General features: G+C 41.0%; 1 pseudogene across 1 annotated transcript in view; it reads right to left on the bottom strand.

Annotated features, from left to right (window-relative positions):
- Nucleotides 1-20,022, bottom strand: part of LOC146320035 (serine/threonine-protein kinase Nek9-like) — a 386,194-nt pseudogene that overhangs the window by 238,848 nt on the left and 127,324 nt on the right. The window contains exons 5-6 of the transcript XR_014771495.1: nt 14,551-14,675; nt 12,758-12,901 (exon numbers count right to left, since the gene is read on the bottom strand). The product of XR_014771495.1 is annotated as a serine/threonine-protein kinase Nek9-like (transcript). The remainder of the gene's footprint in view (nt 1-12,757; nt 12,902-14,550; nt 14,676-20,022) is intronic.

Genomic DNA, 20,022 nt, shown 5'->3' on the forward strand with positions numbered 1-20,022 from the left:
CATTGTGCTTTCAAAAGCGTGTGAAATTCATGCCGTTATAGATATTTCAATTATGCAATTTTACTATGGATACATCGGTCCTACATAGGATTCAAATTCAAATTTCAGAATTGAAGTAGACCTGTAGAGAGATTTTTCCTCTTGTCATTTTGTTTTCCAAGAGTTGGTGAATAAGAGAAAAACAGCACAACAAAAAATAAGCCTGCATGTTTGTTTGTAAGTAAACAACTGAGAGGTGAAAAGTGTCACTCTTGGTGAAATAAGGAGCACAACGCTGTGAGAATAAGGAGAATAAGAAGAGAACAAGGAAGAGAAGAAAACAGGGTCTTGAATCAAAGCCAATCACTTCAAGGGCCTGAACTTGGCCACTGAATTCTTTGAAAAATGTTCTTATACACACAGGGAGGAGAAAAGAGTGCTGTTTTTTATTTTTTTTAAGGAGGGGAGGTAAAGAAACAGGCACAGAGGTGAGAAGAAATAAAATTGATGAAGCAATGAATGTGAAGTTAAGAGGGGGAAAAAAATGCTGGGTGGAGTTACAGGCTCCACACCCAACTGACCTGTTTCCAAATAATCAGCAAGAAAAAAAGATTAAGTCCCTGAGAACAAGAGCAGTTTTCACACTCTAGCACACAAAGAGAAGGACCAGCTCAGAGATGAGAGGGTTGGCCGCATTGTACTGCCCCACTTAAATCTTACTTTCAATTGACTAAATGTGTTATTTGACTTGGCAAAGGAGCTGGTATGTCCCATGGAGCAGCAGGGAGTCTTACCAGGACTTTGCCAAGTTTGCTGCAGCCCTGCTGAACAGCCTTCGCCTTGGCTAGCCAGTGACCTTAGACTTAGTGGGTGGTTCGACTCAGTGGTGAAGGAAGACGAGGGGGGAAGCTTGGAGCAAGGAACAAATAAAGAATAAGCATAACCTCTAGTGGTTGAAGTTCAGCTTTTAATTTTAAAACTCTCCTCGAGAGCGCTTACCAAGGAGGGAAAACAGAAAAGGAAAGAAAAGGTTTGAAAAGAGATAATTCCAAACATAGACTGGAGAGGAATAAGAGAAACTACGTCAAACACTCCAAAGTCCAAGTTGCAGTAGTTAACACTGGCCTGACCTGCACTGGCCGAGGGTATAATGCGCCTAGCAGGAGTGGAAAATATTTTCTGTTTGCCTTGTGAATGATGGAAATGAAGACCAAGAGATCAACTTAGTAGTATATACGGTAATGTGAAACCAAAATAATGCAAAGTTATTAGAGAAGTGGAAAAATCCAATAAAACCTCTCAGTGATTGGCCTAAGACAGAAAACCTATTATTTCACTTTTCTAAAACAATAAATCACTGGTTATTATGGGAACTTGTCAAGTGAAATGACTTTCTAAACTCATAGGCTATATATTCAACACAAGCAATTAAAGTTGGATACAGCTGATCCCACATTTGGCTTTAAGATATGCAAACAATAAACCGCTTCAGCTAAATAAAACATGGCTTTACATTTTCTGAGATATGTGCCAGTCCCGTTGAAAACATAATATATTACTTTCCATTTTGTACAGCGCAGTTTACAAAATTCTTGTCTTCTCTGTTAGCCCAAGTTTCATCATAGCTTTCCATTAAATAAAAGATGATGTGATCATGTGTTGTTTCATTTACAGCATAGTTCAGTATGAGGTCAGAAGTACATAAAAACACTCACAACAAGCTGCACAATTAAACCTGACGTTCTGTGTTAATGGCTCTATTTGCGCACGGCGTTTGCCAAGGATTCATGCCACTACGTTTGAGAGGTCCAAACTCAGGAGAGGACAACTCATGACAACCCTAAAAAAGGAGCCATCCATGGTTGCCAACATGATAAACCTGTAGGGAGGAGCCCCAGACACCCAGCTCCATGAAAGGCTCATCCTCAAAAAAAAAAAACAAGTCCTACCACCTTAAAACTCGCAGGAATTTGAAAGATGAGGCACCGCACACCATCCTCCCCGTGGCCCACATTGGGAAAATAAAGGAGAAGTGAAACGCTGAGACAGAGAGAGATGTTGTGAGGAGGACAGGAAGAGAGGATGAGGAATTATGCCAGGGTCTGAAGATTCATTTTGAGGTTGGATTTAGAGAAATGGTGTCTGGCAGCAGGCGGAGGGTCAAGCCCTGCAGGCCTGGAGCTCAAGCAGCCATCTTGGCAGTGACTCCTTTGGTGCAGGAGAAGAAGAAGGAGGGGGGTGTCTTTACAAGGTACATCAGTCTGCTGGGACCCACCATTTCCTCTTTCCCACTGTTGAACTAATGCAACTTCTATTTTTCTTTCGTACAGTTTATCTTTGATCAGAAATATATTGCTCAGACGACGAGTAGTGTAAACATCCACATAATTTGGAGCAGAAATCATTACTTCCTGTAGTTATATTTACTATTAGGATGATGATACTCAGGAGGGCCTTGGTAATCAAGGCATCAGATGGTGTATGGCGTCCCCCCACAAGGACGGTGAGCTCCTTTCCCTTCCGTCCCGTTCTTGTGAATATTTTAGGAATGTAAAGGATCAACCTTGGATTCGGTCATTTTCAATAAACAAGGGAATTCAAATAATCACTGCAACATATTTTGCTCTCTCCCTCTAGTTCTTTGTCTCTCGTTCTCGCTCACACATATCACACACACATACGCGGTGCACTCCCCCTTCTGCAGGGCCTCCTACATGGGAAAAGTAGACGAGCCATGAAAGGCATACAGTGTTGATCCAGCCGATAAGCTAACCAATTGGGTTCATTTATCAAGGAAAACCTTTCATCGAATGTGATCCCTGTGTGTGATGGAAAGCCTTCTGACAACTCTATCCCATCCACGTCTCTGTGGTTCTTGGCGTGGTCGCCTCGTAGAAACCCTAGCAGTGTTATTACGGATCTTTAGTGGCCTACAACAGGACATTTAGTTAAAACAAATATGTAAATCTGGGTAAGAGAGACACGAGGGAGAGAGTCTGAATGATGTATGCCAGATAAAACTATGTCTAAGAAGGCAAAGAAATGACCTTACTGTCTTCATGCAGTTAGATGTGATAAATTAAGACAACCAGTGGCTGATCAGAGAGACAGAGACAGTAAATAAAACCCATCTGGAGTGTGTTTCTGTCTCTCTTCTGTATGAGCTGAAACCCAATACTCATATCAGATCTGAATTCTGTGCAGCGATAATAGCTGAATATTCATTTTGGTGCAAGCGGAAGACAAACATTCCCGTCCTTAATGACATCTCCTGGGAGGAAGTTCATTACACAAGGTTGTTACGCAACAAAACCCTGTCACTTTGAGAGGTCAGGGGAGGTTCACACTGCTAACATTAGCGCAAAACCCAATGGCAACTAGGTTAGTGACACTTCCTGCATGAATTAACAACTCTAAAAGAACTGGGATACAAGTAACATCAGTTCTCCAGGTACACAAGATACGACTTCACTATACTGGCCTACTTTAAGTCAGGCAGCAAAACAGACTTTATGTAGAACTTTATGTTCAAGCAGAAGAGGTACATCAGTATGTGAATCGCTCAAGCAAATGATTCACAATCAAAATTGATTATGTCTTACTGCTTGGTTTAATGCATAGGATAGTTCATCATATTAATCTATTTTGGGTTTAAAGGAGGAAACGTCAGGAAGTAGAATTGCCACCTTACACTTGTGCCTCTACCAACCAGTCAAGTTGCAGTTTACACCCATGTCTGTCCAGACTCATATCTAATGAATGGAAGTCCTCACTGTATTAACAAGTAGGATTCTTTATTAGAAACATGCTGCCTTCACTTACAGAGGAGTACAGAGGACTGAAAACTGAAAACATTATGATGTCACAGTGAAGTTGACCTTTGACCTTTTTGATATTAAAAGCTCATCACTTCATCATTTCACCCTATTAGATATTTGTGTGATTTTTTTTTTTTTTTTTGTAATAATTAAGAGTACAAATTGACTTTTGGCAAGGCATCCTAAGATATCGTGCACACGAGGACAGGATGGGCGAGAGGTAACTGTGATCTTCACCTTTGACCACCAAAATCTTATCCATGAGTCCTGAGTGGACATTTGTGCCAAATTTGAAGAAATTCACTCAAGGCGTTCTTGAGATATCACATTCAATGGAATGGGAAAGCCAAACCGACAGACAGCACAAAAACATGCCTGTCGCCAGTAAAAGATATAAAATATGTTTATCTTAAGTGGTAATCCAAGCAATTTGAATTTCAGGGGTCATAAGCAATCACTGATGTGTTTTATTTTGAAAAACTAGAATTACCGCCTCAAGGTTGTATGCCTCCATGTGTGTAGTCAAGACTGAAGGAATTTAATAAAAGTTATTAAGCATTTTTTTTTTTTTTTTTTAGCAAAATGTAAAATGTAAATGTAAATGTAAAATGTATTAATGTTTATACTTCAAGAGACTAATTGTGCAGTAGTGCAGAGGACTGATTGTGACGCCACAGTGAAGCTGCCCCCCGACCCTTTGTATATAAAATTTCTTGTTCTATTCTATTAAACATTTGTGCAAAAAAATTGTCATAATTGCGTTCACAAGAATGGGATGAACTTGAGGTCACAGTGACCTTGGATTTTGTCCTTCAACTACCAAAATCTAATCAGCTCATCTTTGGGTCCAAATGGATGTTTGTGCTGAGTTTGAAGAAATTCCTTCAAGGTGTCCTATTAACAAGAATGGGACAGACGGATGGACCGCCAAAAAACATGCCCCTGGCCACAGTTGTCACCAGCGTGGAGGCATAAAAAAATTAGCGGTCCGTATGCAGCGCTTTTTCTGTTCCGTTTGTCTGTTTCATTAAACTGTAATTTCACAGCTTTTCTTACATTTGTTCAAGACACTCTGCCAAAGCAACTAATTACATCACTTCGATATGCGAGATGTGATGAAATTTAGACAATTTTCCCAGGAAAGATTACTTTACAGCAACAAAATTAAAAGGTTTCATAAACTATTTATCCCTTTGCAGAATATTCAATCTGCAACACTTTAGAATTTTACAAAAATATTAGAAATTTGTCATGCCCAAAAAAAGGCATGCCACAAGGAATTAACAAAAGAACTGTTGTCATGTATTTCAGTTGGCTGTGTTTTGTATTTAGGTGTATGTATCCAGAATGTGTGTTTGTGCGTGCCACTGGATTTCATAGGGAACACATTGGATGTCAAAAACACAGTGTTGAGGGAAAAAAATGAGCAAAAAATTCTAATAAGACTTGTCAAAGCATCTCACACAGTAACAGGCATGTGTACTGTATGTATTACTGATGGAAGGTGTCTGTGTGTGTACTGTATCTGTGTGTGTGCGTGTGTGTATGTGTGTGTCTCTGGGAAAACACTGTAGCTGTAGTTGCACACTGTTCCGGGCACTGATTGATGGTTGCTGTCCATGCAGGCCTACATTTCTGAGTGGATTGGAGTCATAGCACATGAGCAAACACAAGATGGAAGACTGTGGAACTCTCCACTACAAAGAATAGCAAGACTCTCTGCACCACATACACACTCTGCGGAGTCACACACACTCGCACACCACACCCACAGATCCACTTCCCCACCTCCAGTGCTTGAAGATCTACCTGCCAGCTGCTGCCAGTCGCAGGGAAAGATGGGCTTTGTTGGTTTTGTGAAGCCCACCGACAAGACCCCCCTGGAGACTGCAGGTCTCCAGCAGCACAAGCCTCAGCCTTATCCACTCCGCCGCACAGGCAATCTGTTTTCTATATTGCCAGCCTGTATCACTGTACTATGCACTATAGAACAGCAATTGAGCAGGAAATTAAGTTAGGGGATCGGTATTTGGCGGAGGAGAACGAGCTGGTGTGGTCTTCCCTCTCCACATACAAGGATCATTAAATATCACACGAGTTTCTTGATAAATTTCCTCTTTTCCTCTCTCTGCTGTTCCCATCAACTCACTCTCCTCTTCATCCTCTCTTCTCCGTCTTTCTGTCTCTTTCTACCTCAATTTCCCCCTCATCATCTGCCCGTTTCGCTCTCGTCTTGCTGTATTTGTAGAGTGTATGAAACAAAACATCCTAATGGATGTTTGAACAGCTTGAGATGTGTCGGCCTGGGAACTACCTCCCTGTGACAGGGAGCTCTGGCAGGGAATTGAGACCACTACAAGGGGAAAATAGGGGACATATTTCTTTCTCTTCCTCTTTGTTTATTTCTTTTCCTCTCTCTGGGTCCTTCTCTACAGTTCCCCCCTCCCTTCTCTTGTCTATTTTCTCTCATTATTTCTCTGTACATACAAACAGAGGACAGAGTCTAAGCTTTTTTTGGATTAAGCAGATGTGGAGGATCTTTTTTTTTTTTTGCCCTGTTGTCTTTCCTCCTCTTCTTTCTCGCTGTCCTCTTCTGCCTTTCACCTACACTTCTCACCCTTAATGGTTCACTGAGTAACTGTGTGAGTGTAAGAAGTTAGAAAGTAAAGAAAAAGTAGAGGAAGCGAGCTAGGTCGGAGCGTTGCTACTCAAAACTGTAATACTTGACTTTCATTGGAGCGATGGCAGTTCTGGTGGGATGAATGAATACCAGTGAGCACATACACACACACACAACCACACACACCATTTTTTTTTTTACCCCTGTGTGAATTCTCGGTTTTATTTTCTAGCACAAAAGTGGACTTTTTGTTTCTTTTATTAACTTCTTAATCATAAACCTCATTATGAAACTAATAATTAACTTATATTTCAAATTACTTTTAGGTTAATTTTGGGTATTCAAATGCCCCAGATCTCAACTTATTAATGAAATGTATATTCATAGAGGACATTGATTCCATCATTGCCTCCTCTTCACTCTTTGCGTGTGTGAGTGGACTTCAGTGGACAGCGGTACATTTTGTGCTGGATACATTACTGCCATTTAATAAAGTTTTAACTCTTTGGAGTCCCTAATCCTAACTGCATTAGAAATTGTATTTTTGCTTATTGTGATGTCATTTCTTGGAGTATCCTTGCATGCTTTGTATCCCTGAAACCTAAACTCAAAGGATATTTAAGTCAATAAACCATAATTGATTTAAAAAAAAAAAAAACCTGAAATTGTGTAATATATTTTCAGCAAAACTCACTGATCCTGAGTGTAGAAACATGAACAAAATATTTCTTAACTCCACAAGTTATTTGAACTACATATGCTCATTTTTATGAGCAGAGTGAAAAAATGCTTTGAAAGTTTCATCTGCAACAGAAATATTTCCACAGTGGCTATACTGGCATTTTTGCTTATTTTGTGATGTCATTTCCTGCATCATCTTAAAATGCTTCATATCCCCAAAATCCTCAATGTGTTCTGCCTGTGTGTGTCTGCATGTAAAAGTCTTTCTGCAGCTCTCAGCTGAGGAGAGAGACAAAATGTGATGTAACCTCTGCACTGTATTGGCTTGGGGTTACAACCCATTGCCAAACAGGCCAAAACCCAGAAGTGTCCTGACTAAAGCAAAAAAAATGTGAAAATAAAAAGCAGCAGCAGGCAGGGTCTGCACAGATACAGCCACCACAACACACTCTTCTAGTACATCATGTGTGATGATTTAGTGGGATTATGTTTACATTAGACTATACATTGTTTTCTAGGAACGACGTCTAAAGCTCAAAGTGTTCTTCCTCATGTAAAGATGTGACTCATATGGAAACAGTTATCCCCTATCAGTGACTGACATTTTGAGCTTCTCGCTCTGAACAGTGTTTTTGCACCAACCTGAAAGCAGACACATCCATCCACGCAGACAGCAGCAGAGACAAAAACACACTCGCGAGGACAAAGAGCTCTTACTGCTACAATCTAAGGTCAATCAGTAGTGTTGACAGCTAAATTAACAAGTACTACAAGCACCATTACATTTGGCTCCTGGTTGTGTAACAATGGATAGATATACCAATACACTGTCAGACAGATAATCAAATAAATCAATATCTATAAATAAGCGAATGAAAAGGAAAAATATATATTGCTCTGGAGGTAGATTTATGACCACCATTGGACACATGGAACACACACACACACACACACACACACAGCACTCAGGGCCTGTGCAGTGGTCAGGTTAGAGGGAGGCAGTCAGCGAGATAAGGCACCAAACAGGTCTAAATCCCTCCTGAAGCGGTCTTGATGGACAGACAGGCCACCATTAACAATGCGGTGGCTTGTGAGAGCAGCAGCTGATGGAAAGATACCCTGGCATTTGCTGTGTTAAGAAGTGGCCCTTAAAGATTTCACACTTCCAATTTCTTTGAATTATCTGCCATCTCCAGCCTGTCACTCAGCCTGACAATCTCAGATTCATGCTCACTGAGGCACCAGGTTGGTTATTGACAAAGCAATCCGCCGTGATACAGCAAAGCCTGATAAAACATTAGTCAAACGACACGACGTACAACTCTAGACCCACCTCACACACGGATGGATGCTCACACTCATCATTTGCCCTTTTTCTCTTTGAATACATTTTTATTCTTGTGTAATAAAACACACTGAACACAGCAACTTGAGTGTAGTTTTAGTGCAGTATAGTGGTTTTCTCAGGATAGCCAAAAATTACACTGGGCTCATATGTACTAGGGTTGGGCGACTAGACTATATTCACATCTAACACAGTTAATTAAAGATTTATTTCAATCAAACCAGGGTTGGTGATTGTTGGAACAGTGGAAAGACAAATCAAGATGGCTTTGGTGAGATAACAAGCATTTATGAGTGCACTTTGCTTGGTAAACATAGAAGACGGACACCAAAATATCTCAAATAAGAGCAGTGCCATCTTATGCTAGTGATGGTGGTGGAGGAGGGTTCCCACACGCACAGCTGGCTTTTTAGAGCATTAAATAACAAATTAAAACTGATCAGAAAAATGCAAAGCACTTGAACAAACATCAGCGTGCTAAGATGACAGAAACCATGCCAAAGAAAAATGCATTTGACGTGTATTTTGATGTTTTAGATTGTCCCATGTCCTGTATCTTAGCGTGCAACCAGCCACCAGGGGGCAATAAAGATGCCATGGCCTCACTTCCGGGGAGCGTCATGTTGTTCATGTCAATAAGTTAAAGAGACAAACTTGGATTGACAAGGTGTACATTTGTATTTTGACATTTTTGAGTTACTTTGGTTCATTATTTTTGGTAGCGAACATACACATCATACATAACTAAGCAAACTTACCGCCTGCACACTCAGGATGGGAGGATGGGGGTGCACATATACACAGGCATGAATATATCGGTAACTGTCCATTAATAGGCTGAAGGTAGTCTGACTCATCAGATGTAGACTGTGAGGAAAGCTGCAACTCAATGACTGCTTCTGGCGGCATATGCCATAGCTGCTCTCTGCATTTTCAAAGTACCCTGTCGCTACAGGAAACCACCAACAAACTAGCAACCTACATGCTAAAAATGGCAAATTAGCACCTAGGCTGCTAATGTTACAAACGTAAACAAATAATGAGCTGTTACCTTTCCTTATGTGGTCATTTAGACATTTTAACGTCAGGGCTTCTCCCAGTGTGCACAGTTTTCAGGTGCACAGTCACTGCATCCTGGGCTTAGCTCCACCCAGGTCGATTGTGACTGATGTAGAAATACAAACAGCCAGACTGTTTTTTTCATTTCTCCTATAGGAGAATGATCATCTGTGGAGCCAGACCATTCTCCACAGCCAAGAGCTATGGAGATAATCTGACTGACAGTAATCGGTTGGCAAATTTTAACGTGTACCTGCGTCTTCAGCGATTTGATGCAAGTTCAGACTTTGTGATCTCTGTCATGTATCACCATTTGCTAGATTGTAGCATACAGAGCAGAATAGATTTGTTAAGGTCGACCTAAGTCAGTGATGACAGCCAGTGCTGTTATGACACTGAACAGACTGCTTATCAGATCTTTAACGGTTTGATTCTCTTGCTGCTCCAGACAGGCCATGATAGAAATATCACAACATCCCCATTACCCTCAGCATTCAGTACATAGTGCACAGCCTGTGCTTTCTATGAATTATTAAAAGCAGACAGATTACGCTGCAAGGCTGGAAGTCTAGAGGCATGCTACAGATGCTGCTGAGCAAAACGGTAACATCAGAAGTGTGTTTTTGTTCTTTTTTTTTTTTTTTTTTTTTTTTTAGGAGAGGGGGCTTTTTTTTAAAGAGGTCTGCATCAGATTAGAGAGGGTAGCCGTTTGGATAGGTGTACCGGTACGTCGATGAGAAAAAGCAAACAGCAGGTGGGGTTTGGATGTGTGTGTATTTCTGCGAACACGTGTGAGTGTGTGTTGCAAAGGATGATGGGGGTGAAGGGCATAGTGTCAGGGCTTGTCTGACATGTGGCCTGGTGGGTTGGCTGGATGGTTGGTTTGCTGTCTAGATGGCTGGTTGGGTGCAGCCCAGCTCCAGCCTGGCAACTCTCTTCTTTCTCTTTCTCTCTTTTCCTCCCTGGAGTGACGGGCTGAGACATTAAGACAGGCGTTTTAATTAACTGTGCCACTCTTCCACCTGCTGCCCTCAATATGCTCCGGCCCAGGCAAGCTGTCTCTCATACCACTGACTCTCTTGCTCTCTTTTAGCTCTATCTTTCCAATCTCTCTATCATTTTTCCACTCCTCCTTTTTTTCCCCTTTTCTTTCCAATTTTTAAATCTCACCCTCCATCGCTGTGACTTGCTCTCCCTAACCTCTCGTTTCCATCCCCTGTGCATCCCTCCACAGTTTGACCCTAATAAATGAAGACTCATACCAATAGATAAGGCGATTCCATGAGGCTCATGTGACAGAATTAGCCAATTTCTTTTTTGAACTGGGAGAGAATTAATTTCTACATGTGTCCTGTTCTACTGACCCTCTAACTACCCCCCGCCCATCCTCCCCACACACACACACACACACATATACAGTGCACACACACTCTTGCGCTCTTCAAATCTATCTGGTAATTCAGTTCTGCCCGACACTCATCAGGCTATTCATTAAGGCCTGATTGAAGATGGATATTTCTGTTCCCTCATGACAGAATGGAGCTAGGGATCAAACTGGGGACATTACAGGATTTAGAGGAGCACAACACACAGCAGCTCCACGAGTGTGTGTCTGTACACTCGGACATCTCTGTGCGAATGCGTGCTCATAAATGTTTGTATTAATATGTGTAAATGTATGCCTGGCCGTTTAAGAATCTCATTTAGTGCTGTGACTCCTATAGTTTAATCATTTAGATCATAAATTGAGAATTAATTCAAACAGAACGGAGCAACAAATGATCCACTTTTAGCACTCTACTTAAATTGTATTACACTTTTAATGGGGTTAATAATAGACAGCATTAGCAACACAGGAAAACGACTCTACAAAGTGTTGTATTAAAAGGATTAATGTCCTCCCTTCAGAATTAAAGCCAGGTCTTGGAGATACAGCTAAAACTAACAAATGGCCCAGCTCTGGCTCCATGATGGGGCCTCAGTCGAAGCCATACTACAGTAAGGAGACAGCAACTGGGGCCAATATATCAGCCAGCCAGACAGGGAGCATTCATCTGCTCTGTGAGGAGAAGTGACTTTGAAGTTCTCCGCAGTGAGGTGAAAGAGCAGCCGTGGCCTCAACCTCTGTGTTTATGTAGCCGCACTAGCCCTGGGAGAGCTCTTAATGAATGATGTGGATAGATGGACACCGCGGCTAAAAGCACACACTCACACGTCTGTGTGAGGGCCAAGACACACATCAAGGATTTACGCATACTTTATGCTGAGGTCGTGGACATGTCGGTGTGTATGGTACATGCAAGTATGTACTCTATGTCTGCATGTATGATGAACAGAACAACATATGTAGCAGCGGACAGAAGATACTGCTGGATTAACACTGGATTAATGTAGAAAACTTTTTTTTTTTACTGTGTTGCACTTATGGCTGGGTAGCGGTACTCGATATCTGCAAGGTATCAACCAAAATAACCCAGTAACAAGCAGTATCCAAACTTACCTACATTCTGTCATTTTCGTACCCAGATCTAGAAAAAAATGATGTTGTATGGTTTTGCTGCAAGGGTTCTTCGATTTAATTCAGAGTGACTGGCCCACTACCGCAGTAGCTGCAAGCCATGTAGTCACTGGTGTGGTGAAGTCGAGCGTATTTTATTTGACAGAGTTGGCGTTTGGTATTGTAACTTTTTTAACAATACTAAACCCTACACAATTGCTGCGTTCCAGGCAACACTGGACTAGAAGTAGAATGGAACGCCACCCAAATTCTGACTTCCTACTTATAACTTTGGGGCAAATCCATTGACCCCAACTTCATGAAGAAGCAGCTGTCTGACTTCCCACAACAATAGCAACACCTATAGAATCCTAAAAGTCAAATTTTATTTATAATGCAAATTTATAGTTACAGTGCATGCTGTCATATAGTAAAACCAGTTCTGCTTGTAAACTGATGTCAAAATGTGTTGCAAATGTTTTTAAGTGGCAGAAAATAAAATAGATAATGGTATATGTTACCTCACCCATCATTTTTCCTCCTCTGTCTGCACTATAAATGGCTCAACTGTGTGCACACTTGCCAAAAGAAAGTAATCAATTCGTCATGGTCAGCCATGTTTTTTTTTTGCATACTTTTTGCATAGTCCAACTGGAACGCTTTGAGGTTGGAAACTGGAAATTCCAACTGGGAAATACTGACATTCGACACTGTCTTGAATGCAGCATAACAGGTTTTATACGTAGGCAGAGACTAACCTGTTAGAAGCAGGCTGTGCCAACATCCTCCAGCAATGTCTCTCACTGGCGAGCTTGGAAGCGTCACTTCCTCTGGGGTCAGGATGTTCCCGTTTATGTTCCCACATGCTCGTCCACAGCCCCACTGAAGCAACCTGCCATCACCTGCATGTCATTAATGGGTAAATTAATCAAGTTTCAAATCTCAGCAAAAAAGTATTCATGTGATTATGTGTGATGTGAAATTAACACATATTCTTTTTCAAAGCCATTTCCAAAATCTTGTTTCCAAAGTATATTATGCAATCTGACAGGTATATGGTATTATTATTATCAACTGATAAGATATTTTGAATCCTGTGCAGTTCCTCTATTAATTGCAAACTATATCACGGGCGTCTAACCCCCTCATCTTGCATCTCTCTCTCCAGCACGCCTCTAGGAGCATGTTGTCCTTGTTGTGCTGCTGCTGCATGGGGCCTCTGGTGATAAATTATGGATGCAACGCAAAAGCTGTAAAATTTGTTGTATCTTCCATTATCTTCATGTTAAAGGCCACAAAAGCTCTTCAGTGAAGTCAGCCATTAAGAAATGACAGGTATTGCTATCAGGCTTCTTTATAGCCTATTACCTGCAATGACAGCAGCTGCTGCTGCACCACTGTACGGCCTATCACATTATTTGCAGCTAAAGTCAGCTACTGTGTCATTTCGCCTCATTTTCTTGACAGTGCTATCATAAATCCATTGGGCTGCAGGGGAAACTGTCGACTACCTCGATTATCTTCATAGCCTGAATGAATTCTGAAATGTATGTAACAGGCAATGACTGTTATGGATCAGGAGCCAGGGCCATATTCTCGCTAACTCTCTCTCTCTCTCCCTCCTTGTCTCTCTCTCAGGTGATGTGCCGATCGAGGGCTTGAGGGCTCTGATATTCGCATAAAATTGAGTAAAATAGGTGAACTTTGAAGCACACAGTGACAGCTCATGAGTAGTGACGTCAGCGCCATTTCTTAAAGATACTGTCCAGCTAGTTTTATGGCTGAATGAAATTTAGCATTATAGGTGAAGGGTCAGTGATAGGATCCACTTTTTGTATGTTAGAGCATATTAAAGAAATTGAGGTAACTGGGTACAGGGCATTAAGGTTTTCAAAAATATCAGTATCAGTTTAGCTACCACATGTTTAAAATGTAAACATGATGAATTCTCACAGAAAAAGTATCAAAACTTTAATTATGAAATTAAATTAAGTGGTCGGTCAAGCATATATATTTTTACATTTTATACTAGCATTGTGTCCAAGTTTAAAATTATAGAATAGTGGCAAACTGGGCGAGAATTTTATGACGACCATGGCCGCCATGCACCTGCAAAAAAAAATTAGATGCCCCGCCCACACTGCCCCAGCTGATTTTGTCTTTTTTTTTTGTAATGACTTACTCATCTCAAAATATTGAGTTCATATCTAAAAATAATGACTTTCTATCTGATCCGAAACCCTGAAGTTATAGTAATTATTTCTGTGGACTAATTATTTTTTTTAATTTGATTTGTTGAACTTGTTGCCCTTGCATTTGGTCTTAGTGCCCTCAAAAAATTACTATGACCAAGGGCCAAGTGATCGTGCCCCTGAAATGACAAAATTCCAGGCCTGGTGACGACTCTACAGGGCATATATACTCCAATATGGGGGCAATTACAAATGACTGTATTTTTAGAAGGCAAATATTTTAATTGTTATCTATTTATTGCTAACATGTCAATTCATTGTTGTGCATCATAGCAGGCCTGCGGAGTGCATTGCTGTACCTGTGAGCGCGAGATTGTGGTTTGCCCCACAGGTGACCTTCGACACACGGTCCACACTCTCCACAAAGCGAGGGACGACCACATTTTCATTAGAACCACTGCCGATTTGTCCATAATCATTCTGCCTGTAGGGAGAAGAGTATAAACACATAATTAAAAACATAATTAATTACCTGCGGGCATCATCTTCATACTGTTTTATCACATTTCAAACTATATACAACACCACTTCACAGCATGAAAATAATGCGCATCTTTCATTTTCTATAGGGGAAAATAAATAATCAAATCAATTAAACTATTGCAGTGAGCAGCTTCCACTGGGGACTACTGTGGAACATATGCATTTCCTCCCATTTCTACGAATCCTCTTTGTGACAATAACGAGACACAGCCCTATCAGAAGTGAAACACCTCACTAACTAATTAGACTCTCAGGCTGCAGTCTGACAAAATAAAAAGAGAAAAGTGCTTGAAGGAAGACTTGCTCTCCCGCAATTTGCATCTGCCACTTTTTACTGCATCTGTTCCAAGTGCCATTCAACGTTCTCTTCCTCCTTTTGTTGGGAAGTGTTGAGCCCCAACTATTTAAGCTCACCTCCTACCTACCCGGAGCTTTGTTCCTGCTCCTCTGCAGACCAGTAATGAGCCAACCGCCACAAAACCGCTAGGAAATTAATGACTCATTACGGACGGGGCCTAGACCACTCCACAGCCTCTCCTCCTCCCCCCGCTCCACCCCGCATGCCCGCGTGTAATCCTCCCTCTCTCCCCCCTCTTTCTCTCCCTTACTCTCATCCCTTCAGCCCATACAGAAAGACCCCAACACCTCCCTATCAATTAGAGCCTATTACAGGGCTCCCATGCTAGCAGGGCAAAGAAAGAAGGCCTTCACAGCTCAAGAGTGTGTGCAGGAGAGATTGGGTGAGTTGAATGAGGAGCCTTAAGGTGCTCCTTTCACACCCTTGCCCTTATCCATTATGCCAGTCTGTAGAGCCCCCTAGGAGAAACGTGCAGCCCAAAAAAGACTTGGGGATGAAAATAAGTCAAGGGAGGGATTCTTGGTCACACCTTTTTCCCTTTTCCTTCTACTCCGGTGTCAAATTATATCATAACTACTCCTTAAGCAAAGCAACATGGTCACTGTGCTCTTCCTTTAAATAGGAGTGTTAGAAAAAGATGTCTAGATCTGAATAGTGTGTATTAATCATACTATCTGGGTCTGCATTCATGGATGGACAGACCCAGACAGATATTAACAAGATAAAGCAAATGGTGGACAAGCACCTACACATGAAAATTCAGTGGTTATTGATTTCTTTTTAGTTTCACTCCCTTTTACCCTCCACTGCATTCCCCCAGGCAATACCTTCGTATTCATGGGACTGTTGGTCTTTGTTCAGGGCAAAAAATACAGTTTTACATTGCCAGCATTTTAGAATATCTGTCTTTTTTTTTCCCTGATAGGATATGTATCAGCTTTTCATTCAAGCATGCTATGCTCATTGGCTTTTGAAGCTATGGTGCATTTCAAGGCAATCCCTCTGAGAGTGAATGGGTGAGATCACATGGGTTTGAGGTGGTTTAGAATGGCAAATCCTGCTGAAAGTGTCATTTCCAGTCGGAGACATCAATTTGGTGTGTGAAACAGGGCCCCAGGAGAGCCCGATAGCCCGGGAGATTCCTGACAAGAGCAAAGGGCCTGGGGATCAGCTCATACTCACCTGGATAAGACAGGAATTTCACAAAGCGCTTCAAATACATGGAGCAAAGTGAGAAAGAAGAAACATGATAGACAAGCTAGAAAAAAAGTGCAGGTAGAATCTAAAAAGAGTGGACCCCTTTAATAGCACTTCCATGATATAAGATTAGCATTTGTATGGCATACAGTAAATTACAGTGATACTATTAAACAATTTTTTTCTATAAATCATTACTTGCGCTAAAAAGAAAAAATCCAGATGAAGATTCCTACATGCACTAATAGAGCATCAATCAGAAGTGAGGCAACTACTTGTCCTTTTTGACTTTGATACTATTGTATTTGGGAGTTTTTTTGCATTTGTAAGAAGTGCACAAAACAGGAGTTGATCAATGACCCCCATCTGGGGAGGACTGTCAAAGCTCATAAGTATGGTTAATAGGGAGATATTAAAACACTGACATGCAAAAATTAAAAGTCTAAATTATTGGCAATGCTATTTCTGGCCAAACATTTTGGTAACTGTAAAACAGTGTGCATAGGCTGTGGTATTAACTCTAATATAAAGCCTCAATTAGCTAAAGTGAGAGTAAAATGGCTGATAATTATTGTGCCAGCTCATTAGACTTGTTTTGACACTAAAACCACTTAAATCACTACACAGGCATATACACAAGCACAGATGCAAATGCACATGTGCAGATGTTAAGAGTTTATTCCCATCATAATGAGGCAGATACTGTACAGGTTGGGTTTTACTTGTTTAGATGAAAAACTAAACACTTCAAACTAGATTTAATAGGGTCTTACCATTACATGAGCAGTGGGAAATTTAATGAACTGATAGTTTGTACAAAAGCAAATATAGGACTAGTTAAAGATGCAAGGTTACGTTTGTTTTAGTAGTTTTCTTTTTCCTTCCAAGAGCAGAATGTCGCCGACTCTGCAGAAAAAGCTTGTGTAGATTTAAGTGTCAAGAAGATCTCAGTATAAAAGCCGCTACAGAAGTTAAATACAAAGTAATTTCAGTTTAGAAGACATAACCCGAGAGAACGGGATAGCAATGTTGACTCTATTGATTTCATGAGAATATTATCTATGACATGCTGAAGAGTACAAAAGCAAGCCAATTGTCTGCTGTACCTGCTATACATCTTGGCTAATAATGATACAGACTCCTAAGGAATAAAATCCTTGGGGCCGGCCATGAAAGTTTAAGATTCAATGCGGTAAAATACAATGTGCCGTAAAATATTAATGTGTGTGGTAAAATTATGCTGGTGGTAATATTTTAGATTGCTGCTGTCTGTAAAAGAGGCATATCTGTATTTATTTACAAGCAGGGATAGTGGATGGGGGGCTTTGTTTGAAGCCCCGTTTATGAATATCGACTCAGGCTCCTAGGTAAGTGGCTATAAATCTGTGAGAGGATCTTTGTAAAGTTCCCTTGGAGGACATAACTTCAGGTCTAACCGACTCCTTCCTTCACTTGACTTTTAAACATTTAGATGTAGCCCGGCCAGCTGCATTTAGAGCGGCTCCTAAATTATGAAGGGCTCCATTTTGAGAGTCCAAGTGTTAACCAATCAAAGTTGATAAATTGTGGCAATAGATTTCTTTAGGATAGCAACAGAGGTGTGTTTGGCCCTTGATCTGGAGTGTTTATGAGTTTGGGGAATACTGAAATGGATCTCCGCACAACCTGCTATGTTCCAGATGTTGACTTGGATGTACTCAGCGGAAGATGCCCTTAAACCCTTGAGATCCACTCCATACACCCACACTCCTTTAAATATGCTTACACCTCATACTATGCTACACTATTCATTATTCTTATGCGTATAGCATTTAACTTTTCAGCCCGATCTTTTCTTTGCTAGTCACTTTGGGTAAGATGATGAAAAGTGTGAACAACTCGAAGTCAAGAGCATGACCTGTGCTAATGAGTGGAGCATTACTTGTTGTATGATCAAAAAGATCATGTATCGCACAGCTCACATCACCTTAGGCTATCAAGACCAGCTGGAAGAGGTCTACACTGGATGAACCCATCATGGATGACTCATTCACACCTTCTTTTTCTTTTTCTTCTGCGCCCTATCTTTGACATGTTTATCTATCTATTTTGGTTCAAGGTTCTGAAGTTCAGATCACAGGGGTGATTGCATTAGTAATGGTGCTGCAGTTGGCTGACCGTGAGATGATGGACACAGAGGTCTGTATCCTCCGGCTACGATTGCATAGGAGTCAGGATTAAGAGGACTGATTTCTTTCCTGCTTGAGTTCAAAGGGCTCAATCAAAGTGTTTCACTGCTGAACTCTTGCCCCCCGCTTTAAATGCATAATTAACTGACAAGTGGTGATAGCGTTGAGCCCTGCGAAAATACTGTTTTTGTTTTTTTTCTGCTTGGTGATGAACGCAGCAACAGTTGATGTCACCACATGCTAATAAATGGCTGGAAAGCTGCATTGATCCGGCCATCTAATTCCAAGAAAATAGCTTCCTCCTGAGCTAAATTGGAGAAAATTGACAACCCCTCCCATTAAAGCCCCATCTCTCTCTTTCAGTCTCCTCTCTTTCTTTCTTCATTTCGTCCCATTTCCATTTCTTTCTCCCCAGTGTGCCTCCTGCTTTCTTGGGGATAATCCTCGCAGCCTCTTGGTTTATGTAGACCTCAGCTATCTCCCTCTCGCCATTCTGTCCCTGACGCTAGCTGACACTAGGTATCAGTTCACACCCTGAACACACAGAGAGAGGTGCTAAACAAGGACTTCAGGACATGTCACAGCACCACTTAAAGAGCTTCACAGTGATGCAGAGGGAGTTCAGACAGGGCACGGTGAACAGAGCATGTTCATTCAGTAACACACATGAAAAATACTGTACGCAATCAATTCTGTTTCGTCTTGGCTTTTAAGGCACAGAAATAGTAAACAAATGTAAGTATATGCTACAATGTTCATGTAAAGTTCTATCAATCCCATAAAAAAGAATAAAAGAAGAAAAAGAAATAACTCTTCCTTTTGATAGACACCTAAGTGTCTGTTGTCTTCTGGCAAGAGATACAGAAGTATCAGCAGCCGCACCATCAGACTCCAGAACAGCTTTTTTCCTCACACTGTGTGAGTTTTAAATTCATCAATTCATCATTCAGTAGTTTCACATTATATTTAGCTTTTTGTTGTTTTAGTGTGTCTTGCATAAAGGAACTACAAATATACTTTGTTACCTTACTACATTTGTTTACTTTAACTCCCTACATTTTAACACAAATATCTGCAGGTTCTACAGCACATCTTCAAAACGGGATCATTTCTTTGGTTTTAATGCACGTGAGGGTAATTGTTGGTTATTTCTCAGTTTGCATCATTGTGCGCTGCCTTACTATTGTCAAGACTGAGTTCAACCTAAATGGATCGGGCAATTACACACAGAAAAGATGATTCCTTGGTGTATCCATCAGTGCACATCACTCAATGACAAACGTAACAAGACGAAAATGACAGAGGGGAGACTGGACCGCAGACAGAAGGTGAGGTTCAGTTAGCTTTGCACAGAAACATCAGTTGGCCAATATTACTCGCCAGTTTTGGCCTATGACAGGCTACACTGGTCTATATTGGTAGCTGCATATGTTGTCCAATAAGCGAAAACTTTTTATTATAGCACATAAAGATTGTTTTTATTATTTTTGTAATTTGAAAACTATTCTGCCTTCATTACATATCTTTGCTGCAAGTGTCTGATAACCACTACCACAAAATATGAG

The sequence above is a fragment of the Lutjanus erythropterus genome, chromosome 10 (assembly GCF_056507025.1).
Source record: "Lutjanus erythropterus isolate fLutEry1 chromosome 10, fLutEry1.hap2, whole genome shotgun sequence".
Lineage (NCBI taxonomy): Eukaryota > Metazoa > Chordata > Actinopteri > Lutjaniformes > Lutjanidae > Lutjanus > Lutjanus erythropterus.